The following is a 10,701-nucleotide window of genomic DNA, read 5'->3' as shown; positions in this document are numbered from 1 at the left end:
TGAGATTTTCATTGGGGGCAGTTGGGTGAATGATTGATTTCTGGCATCGCTACTTGGGTCGTTGATTGTGAGCTGTGATTGTTATGGTTGGCCCTATGTTCTTTACATAGGTGATGGTCTGGGTGTTGCATTGGGGAACTACTTTAATTTTGTTTGCTATTGTTGCTCCACACTGTACATGGGTGCTACCCCCTTGGTAGCACCTATAAAAAAATTAAAAAATTGTACCCTTAGTAAATATTGATGCACGCTAAAAAGGCGAAGCATAAGACACAAGTTCAAACGTTAATGTGTTAGTTCCAATAAAAAATGAAAGATAAGTGAACCTATGATCCTAAACATGCATATCAAGAGAGATATAAAACAAACAATAAGAAGCACAAAAAAACGGAAAAAGGAAAGAAAACTCCCTGAGATGCTCCTCACAAGTTGCTCCTCCCTTGTTCCTCTCTTCTCCAAGTTCCACATGAGTGTAACTCTCAGGTTTTTGCACTATCTATGGATGTCTTATGAAGATTCAAGATTATGAAAATGAAATAACTAAGATTGCAAGTGTAAACAAGCTAATATGAGAAAGCACCTTAATTATTCTATGTTAATTTCAGCCAAAATAACAAAGCAAATGTTCCTAAATTTTCTCTCAAAATAACTATAAGTCTGATGCATACAAGATTTCTGGATCCTTTTGAAGAAGGAATGGGCTCTATTTATAGGGAAAATAGAGAAATGGATGGTTGAGATTGAGTAATCTCAACAAGGGCCAGGATTGATGGGTTTGTGATCCATGTGATGGCTTTCAACCCAATCTCGTGATGACAAGTGTCAACATGAGATGGCTTGAGATGACATGAGGGTTACCCTAGGAGGGTTTGGTTAGGCTTGAGTTAATGGATAAAGCTTTTATCCATGGGTACTGCTTTTATCCAATGGACAAACTCTTGTGCAAGAGTTAGTGGGGATAACCATGGTCAAAGCAATAAATGCTTGAAGAGACACATGAGTTAGATGGGGGCTAAGTTAAAGGGAAAGTCTCTAACCATGTGGGTGAGTTGAGTTAACCATTAATGGTTATGCAAGAGCCATAAGTGGTTTGGAAGACTTTGAGGGTTAACTTGTTGAAGACATAAAGCCTTTAATGCATTTCAAAGACTTTGAGGCTTTGAGAAGTGACTTCTCTTTGCTTAGGAACGTGACAATAATTAGGAGATGGATTAGGCTAATTATAAGGGGTTAGAAGAGTCTAGAAGGGGATTTAGGATGCAAGTGGGTTTGGTGGGTGAGAGAAAATAGGATTTTAATTAAAATAAAATTCATTTATTTCAACTAAAATTGTGCAACTTGTATTTGTAGGAGAATGCAAGTGGGTGGTTTAGAAATTTAAATAAATATTTATTTAAATGAAGAAAGGGGGTTTTTAATTAAACAAATATGCTATATTCATTTAATTAATTGTTAGAGTATGGTTTAATGAATTAATTTAAATAAATTGAATAATTTATTTAATTGATAGAAGAACAGGTTCAAGATGAATTAATTAATAATGAATTTAATTAATTGATGAGTGATGGTTAATTGATTAAATAAATATTAAATATTAATTTAATTAAGTGGACAAATTTATGTGTCTACATTTGCCCCTCTTTGAGGCGGTGCGTTTTATCGCGTCGTTTCAAAGAAAGAAAGATAGGTGTGAGAAATATGCCCCATAAATGTTAATTTAGTGGGTGGTATGCCCCCTCGAGAGATGGGCTGATTTTTTTGTTTGAAAAATCGGGCGATCTCTCGAAAAAGAGAAAGAAGTTGAGGGGAGGTAAAAAATAGATGAATTTAGAAATAACGGTGAAAGAATGGGAGAAAACGGAGTGAATACGGAGAAAGGGCAAGCCAATGAGTACCCTTAGGTCATGCAAGAGATACATTGCAAAGGTAGTGTGTTCTTTTGATTGATGTTATACAATTGATCAAAATTGGTTGGACAATCTAGTGCAATCCATTAAATTGCCTCGATTGAGTCAAAGCGTGACAGTTGATGTCAGTTGTTCTCTTGGACATGATAAAGTCTGAGTAAGTGAATCAAAGTGACCTGTTGTGACTTAGACAATTGATGTAATTGCCCAACGAAGTCAAGGTATCTGAAGCAAAATACTCGTTGAGACTTAGATAATTGATGTAATTGTCCATTTTGATTATGTTTGATTAGTTGATCAATCGATAGTGTTTGCGTTGTAGGTTGTTTGTGGTGAATCATAGCATCCCCATTGAGACTAGGTCATTATGAGAAATGTTTGTTGTAGTCTAGGTTTTCCATGATCGATTACCTGTTGAGACCCGAAGATACTTGATCAAAGTATCTATTGATAGTTTAAGTGTGCGTGAGTCGATGTACCTATGTAGGCAGAGTAACTTGCTTGGCTTATAGGATGACCAAGGATGGGAAGTGCAACCCATCCTGTTAGAGATGGACGAAGATGAACATGGCTTGATTGGGTTGATGGGGCATGATGTAGGGTACGTGATGCTGATGATCGAGATGGGGAAGGTGAGGGGGGTGATTCAATGTTAGATAGAAGGTATGGAGGACCTAGGACCCATTCCTATGTAAGAGGAGCAAAATAGAGTATCCATTGTCATGACTATGTATGAATGATATGCAATGATATGGATGTATGGATGGATCTAGAATGCAACAAAACACAATATAAATAGATGAGACGAAATGACAATCCATAGATTATTTACAGTGCTTAATTTTCATCATAGAGAATGGTAGTATTGATCTTGGCCGAGGTAGCAAGAACCAAGGTTGGGAGTTTCACCTATAAGCAAGTATCACAAACAAGGAAAATTCCCCTCCATTCTGGTTCATGTACAAATGGTCGAGGTATACATTGTAGTCAGTAAGCCATAGTGATCCATGACTATATTTTTGCATAGGACTGCATAGCATAGTGAACTTCCCACATAGACACCATTAGTATATGCCCCAAAACTTCATTCGAACAATCTGCAGACAACAAACAAAGAAAAAGATATCAAGAACCATCCCGACTACTCTAATCACTTGTGGATATCTTGGAGTAGCGTAGGAATCTGATACAAACAAATAAATAACAAATCGACCAAGTGTTTATCAGGTAAACAAAATTTTCTTGTCAAAGAAAATGTTAACCATGTCTTGTTTTGTGAGGAAGTATGCATCCTTGTGAAGACGGTTGTTTGTAAATGTTTTGATTGGTTGGTTGATTTAAGAGGTGGTCATCATTTGTGTTTCTCAAAATGTTGCTTGGTGTTTGTTGCGATGTGTATGTACAGGAAAATAAAATACGTTTGCAATGTTTTTGAGTGGTTTTTGATGTTTTTGTAAAGCATTTTGCAAATATTTTGGGATTTTCTGAGTGTTTATAAAATAAATGTTTTTGGTATTATCTTTAGGACATTTTTAAATGAGGCACTCGATGAATCACAAGAAATGGAGAATCCACTCCCATCAGTAGTTTTAAGAACATTTGCCCCCAATTAGATGTGGCTATGAAAGCATTATGCAAGACATATGAAGTACTAACACTGACTGCAGATCAATAACAAGCCATGGTATAAAGAATGGATGAATGGATGCAATGGATGTGATCACAACAAGTTTGAAAGACAATGGAGCCATAGCTTTTTACGAATGGCGCTTGTTTAACAGGTTTGCACCACTGTACTAACCCAAGGTGCCACCAAAGTGGTTTTCACCATTTGGATGAATGATTTTTCTTTACTTTTTCTTTGTGTGTATTTTTGTAGTTTCTTCAGGATATTTTTTTGAATGTTTTTGGTATTTTTTTGTTTTTGGAGGAGTCTGATGCTCTACACAGCTTATGTATGAAACCTTTTTAGATGCATATTGTTGATCAGATCTGCTAGCGGTTCTCCTTCTAAAGTTGCTAACTGATATGCCCTAGACCCGAAGACAAAAGTGATAGCATATGGACCTAGCCAATTAGATTCAAATTTGCCTCGATGTTCTTTGTTTGGTTGATTACGAGGATTTTCCCTGAGAACAAGATCCCCTACTTCAAATGTGCGAGGTTTGACCCGATGATTGTAGCTTTTGCTCATGTGCTATTGATAGTCTTTTAAGTGGTTATAAGCAGCTTTTCGCTTTTCATCCAGTAGTTCCAAGTCCTAAAGGCGTGAGACTCGATATTCTTCATCATTTATGAGATTGTGCAAGGAGACCCGCATAGATGGTAATTCAACCTCAATAGGAAAGATGGCTTTTGCTCCATAAACCAATGAGTAGGGGGTTGCACCTATAGGGGTTCGAATGCTAGTTCGAAATGCCCATAGTGCTAGATTTAAACGAATGTGCCAATCACGACCAACAACATTGACTGTCTTTTTGAGGATCCTCAGTATATTCTTATTGGATGCTTCGACTTGACCATTGCCTTATGGGTAATATGGGGTGGAAAAATGGTGTTGGATATGAAACTTCTCACATAGTTCACAGACATCTTGATTTTTGAAAGGGAGCCCATTATCTGTGATGATGGACATGGGTACACCATACCGGCAAATGATGTAATTGAGGATGAATGAGGCGATCTTCTTGCCGGTGACTTGGGTGAGCGGAACGTCTTTGACCCACTTTGTGAAGTACTCTGTGGCGGTAATGATAAATTTATGGCCGCTGGATGAAGATAGATGGATTTTACCCACAAGGTCAAGTCCCCATTAACAAAAGGGCCATGGTGTTGTGATTGGTTGTAATTCCTGTGTTGGGGCATGTATTAGATCTCCGTGAACTTGGCACTTCTTGCACTTTCTGACAAAGTAGTAGGAGTCCTTCTCCATGGAGGGCCAGTAGTAACCGACTCGCATGATTTTCTTTGCTAGTGAAGGACCGCTTGAGTGAGCCCCACAAATTCCTTCATGTACCTCTTCCAAGGCTTTTGTTATCTCATCTTGTTCCAAACATCGAAGGAGAGTACCATCAAGACTTCATCTGTATAGGGTTTCGGCAATGATGGTGTCTCAAGCGGTTTGGCGGATAAAGGTTTTTCATTGGTTGTTTGATTGGTTAGGGGGAAGTGTTTGATCACGTAGGTAAGTGAAAAACTCACCGTACCATGGGGAGTCAGAACTGGTAAGGCAACATATCATTTCAGTTTCAAAGTTGTTCTACCAAGAACTCATAGTGTGTCGAATTTTGTGGAAGATCCAGGAGAGATGCAATTGTAGCCATTGCATCGGCAACTCGATTATGATCTTGTGGTACTTGCTCAAATGTGATAGTTGTAAATGATTCTCTAAAACTATCCACCATCTTTTTGTACAACATGAGTTTATCATCCTTTGTTTGGTATTCATCAGTGACTTGTTGGATGACCAACTGAGAACCTCCATATACCTGTAGCTCTTTTAGATTCCATTGTATAGCCAATCCAAGTCCTATGATCAAGGCCTCATATTCTGCTATATTATTTGTGCATGGGAAGGTGAGCCTATAGGACTTCGAGATGATGTCACCTTGAGGTGTGATAAAAAGAATACTTGCCCCCAAGCCATGTCTAGTGTATGAGCCATCAAAATATAGCTTCCAGGGTTGTGTAGCTGTGATCATGAAAATTTCCTCATCCAAAAAGTTGGAAATAAGAGGATGGTAGCCTTTGAGTGGTGTATCACCCAACTGATTTGTAATAACCTATCCCTTGATATCTTTGCGGTCCACATACTCAATATCAAATTCACTCAGAATCATAACCCATTCGGCCAAGTAGCCTGTCAATGTTTCCTTGCTGAGTAGGTACTTAAGTGGATCTATCTTGGCAATGCGTTGTATTTTGTGCGTTAACATGTAGTGCCTTAATTTGGTGGCTACCAAGATAACTGCTAGGCAAGCTCGCTCAATAGGTGTGTAATTGAGTTCATAGCCTACCAGTGTTCAAGAGATGTAGTAGACAACACATTCTTTTCCTTCTGCATTATGCTGTATAAGAATACAACATAAATACTCCTAATGCCGTGGTTGTGCTGAAATGTATAACAATAGAGGTCTGCTTGGAGCTAGTGGAATCAACAATGATGTATTCATTAGGTAGTCTTTAAGCATTTGGAATGCTTGCTGGCATTTTACATCCCATTGAAAGCGGATGTTTTTATGTAACAGATGGGTGAAGGGATGACATTTATCAGCTAATTGTGCAATGAACCGGCAAATGGATTGTAGCCACCCTTGTAATGTCCTTAATTAACTGATATTCTTTGGAGGAGGCATGCCCATGATTGCCTTGACTTTCACAGGATCTATCTCAATGCCTTTACTTGAGACAATGTATCCTAAGAGCTTCCCGAAAGTCACTCCAAAGACACAGTTCTTTGGATTGAGATGGACGTGGTATTGTTCTAGTCAGTTGAAGATTTTATCTAGTACTACAAGATGACCCTCTCTTGTTAATGATTTAGCTAGTAAATCATCCACATAATCTTCCATTATTGTATGCATCATATCGTGGAAGATGGTAGTCATGGCTCTTTGATATGTTGCCCCTGCATTCTTCAAACCAAATGGCATCACATTGCAACAGTATGTTCCCCATGGACATGTGAAAGCAGTTTTGTGTTGATCCTATGGAGCAATTTTGATCTAGTTGTATCCTGAAAAACCATCCATAAGAGAAAGCATTGCATGACCTGTTGTTAGATCAACAATCATATTGATGTTTGGTAATGAAAAGTAATCTTTTGGACATTCTTTATTCAAATCTTTGAAATCTGTACAGATACGGATGCCCCCATTAGGTTTACCAACAGGTACAATATTGGAGATCCATTCTACATAATCAATTGGTCTAATGAAACTAGCATCTAAGAGCTTTTTAAGTTTAGACTTGACAAGAACGACAATCTGTGGGTGCATCTTTCTGAGCTTTTGTTTGACAGGTTTAGCTCCTTCTGCTACAGTTAGGTGATGCATGACCAAATCTGGATCTAAGCCGGGCATGTTTGAATAAGACCATGCAAAGTTGGTTTGGCTCTTTTGGAAGAATTCCACAAATTTTGGCTGTTCTTTAGGAGTTAATAGAGATGTCAAATGTATTGTGTGAGGAATCTCGGGAGTCCCCACATTGAATTTTTTTGTTTCTTCTATTAGAATAGTTGATCTCTCTTGATTTGTACTAAAGGGGAGGATGTCAAACCTTTCATCTTCAAGCGCCTCAGAGAGGTTTTCACCTTTGGATACGCTCTTTGTTTTTACTTTTTGGGGATCAAAAAGTGCCACCGTGTGGTTTTCACTAGAAGATCCATGTTTTATTGTAATATTTTTGCAGCTGAAAGGTTTGGCATCTGCCCCAAAGTATGCTGTGCTGTTAAGTTCAATGGAGAACCCAGCTTTATGATCCCTGCTTGGTATGGTATCCCGTAATTCTAGAAAGTCTATGAGCACCTCATCATTTTGGAAATGGTCAAGGTATGGGGGATTTGGCTGGTTCCATCAATGAGTTCGGGATGAATGAGAGGTATTACTTCATCGATTAAGTTGAGTTGAGTCATAAAACTATCCACAGTCTCACTGCCCTTCATTTTCAGGTTCTCAAAATCTCTCCTCAAGTTCTGCAACTTGACATTCTTCACCTTCGACACACCCTGGTAACAAGTTTCAAGAGTGTCCCAAGCCTTCTTTGAAGACTCTGCACTAGAAACCTTTGGAAATATAGTGCCATCTAAGCCTTGTTGATTAAGACCAAGAGCTTTATTATCTTTCTTTCTGATCTCCTTCAATAGATTTCGATCAGAATTTGATAGGGCCAACTCTGCTGCCTGGTCAACTGGTTCTGGATATCCATCAGTGACAAATCCCCAAAGATCATGAGAATGAAGTAATGTTCTCATTCTAATAGACCAGGAATCATAGTTTTTCTCCATCAAAATGGGAACCTGAGACTGAGCCAAACTGTTTGAAGTCATTTTACTTCAACTTTCAGATAGCTAAAATGTTCAAACTTCTCTGAATACAACGAGTAGCTCTCTCCCTGAATCTCTGAGCTCTGATACGAATCTGAAGGAAATAGGGAAATCACAGTAATACAGATTAGTGGAATATAACAGGACAGAGCATACAAACTAAACTCAAAACAACATGTAAATAACAGTATGCTACAACATACAAACTAGATTTTCTATTATGAATAATAAGAGCAAAAAAATGAAAACTCTACAGAGTTCAAATGTTTGTATCTTGTTCTTCAAAATTGCATCACACAGTTGCACCCAAAATACATTTATAGGATGCCATATAGACGGTGAACAAAGGCGGTTATAAAAACTTGCAATACAAGGCAACTCGAGATAAACAAAATCACAACAACTCAGGATAACCATAAATCAAATTTTATGCAAGGTCGATCCTCATTGGCGGTAGGAGGTAGAAGACAAAACAGAGCATACCCTTTTCCTCCCGACGACACCAAGGATAATGACAAATCAGATTGTAGACAAATCAATTTGCAGACAAAACACATCGCAGCTATAGAGGATCAGATTGTCTTCTTCTCTCGGTGATTAGAGCAGTCTTCAGCATACAAACGGGAGAAATTGTTTGTTTATTCCAACAGTTTGATAACAACAATATGTCTTGTCGCTCCAACATACACGGCAATGCATATTTCTTGATATGTGCAACAGTCTTCATATGGTTGACTTCATCATGGGGGAGTTTCTTTTATAGGATGATCGACTTCATCATGGGCCATTGATAAGAGATTATATAAGACTTTATTAATAAACATTAATGGGAGGATAAATGTGGCAATAAATAAAAGATTCAATTAAGTGATGGAGCTTTTCAAGGATAAAACAAGACCTTGTTATTAAGAACAAACAATAGTTAACAAGATAAGATAAATAATAGTTTAAAGCAAACAAATGTTTCAAGAGGTGCGATTTAATATTTGCAATAAGAGTGAACGGATCTATATGGAAAGACACGATTTTGAGTGGTGTATGTTTGTTAAAACAAACAATTATTATGTGAAAGGAAAAGTTCTCTATATTGGTTAAAGACAACGATTAGTAAAGAATAAGATGTCTCTTCAAAGATATGACTATTCCCAAGTGGTATGACCTTTAGAAGATAAAGTCATAAATAGAGAAGAAGAATAATGGTAAGAGGGGGCACAAGGAAGTGTTGGAGATTAGCAAAAGGATGTAGATCTAAATAAAAGAGTATGAGTTTGAAAAGGATTACTTCCATATATGAAGTGGCATAAGGAAGATATATGATCATTAAGAAGAGTGATTAGGAATGTGCTTTGAACAAAAGAATAATATCATTGATGTATCGGCATTGATTTAATGTAAAGAAGAATATATGTGAGAGATAGAGAAAATGTGTTTTCAGATATAAAAGAAGAGCTATGAGGAGAATCAAAGAAGAAACATATAAGCAAAATTAAAGAGAAATTAAGAGCAGACTTGAGGTGGTGTGAATTGGGTATGGAAAAACATAGAAGGGCAAATCATTGAATAAAAAGGAGAATACTATGAATCAGTGAAGCAAATAAAAATGAAATAGGTGTGAGTTATTAATTAAATAAAGGAGTTATCAAGATTATATCAACTTGTGTGAGGAATCTCATTCAAATTAGGAGCAACACTTTCAAATCTGCAGACATCATTGATTCTATTAGTCATAATATATCTCCCATTGTCAAATCAAAGAAAGTTATCAAGATAACTTCTATTCTTTGAACTATTCCTAGAATTTTAATTTAAATGTTATAATGAAATGTATTTAGTTTTGATAAAATTATATTTATTAATATGTTACAACTCTCACTTTAAGTTAGAATTGTTGTCTCAGGACTAAATTAAGGCAATTCCCAAATGGGGATATTACATCTATCTCTCTCTTTCTCTTCCCATATATATCTATCTCTCCCTTCTCTCTCACTCTCTATCTCCTTTGATTTATCTCTCCCTTTATCCTTCTCTATTTGTTTATCTCCACTTCTCTTTATTTGTATGTCGCTCTCTCTAATATCTTTGTCCTTTCTCTATATCTCCTTATATCTCTATCTGTCTATCACTCAATCTCACCACCTATATCTCTCTCTATCTCTCCTTGTCTACCTCCCTATCTTTATATTTATCTCTCCCTCCGCCTCTCTATATATTTCTCTCCCTCTTCCTCTCTCCATCTATATTCATCTCATCATCTATCTTCCTCTCTCCTATCTCTAAACATGTCTCCCTTTCTCTCCCTCTCCCTCTTCCTATACCTCTATACCAATATCTCTCTTCCTTCTATCTCTACCTCTCCATATTTCTTCCTCTATCTCCCCCTTTATCTCTATCCTTATCCGTCCATCTCTCTCTACTTCTTTATCTCTATCTATGTATCACTTCTTATCTCTATCTTTATATTTATCTTTTCAATCTAAATATCCCTCTCTCCTCTCTTGTAATCTATCCCTCTCCTTCTCCATATCTATCTTTAAATTCATCTCTATCTCTATCTCCTTTCTCTAGCTCCTTACCCCTCTCTTCTTACTCCCTCTATCTCTACATCTTTCTATCCCTATCTCTTCATGTCTCTCCCTCTCTCTCTATTGCAGACATAAGTTGAGCATGTTGGTAATGGTTCTTAGTTATTTTTTTAACTTAGAGGGTTTCTTTCATTTGTGTTTGGATCCTTGTAAGTGGATGCATAGTTAA

Source organism: Cryptomeria japonica, chromosome 10, assembly GCF_030272615.1.
Source record: "Cryptomeria japonica chromosome 10, Sugi_1.0, whole genome shotgun sequence".
In the NCBI taxonomy this organism is placed as follows: domain Eukaryota; kingdom Viridiplantae; phylum Streptophyta; class Pinopsida; order Cupressales; family Cupressaceae; genus Cryptomeria; species Cryptomeria japonica.
This window is presented reverse-complemented; position numbering follows the sequence as displayed.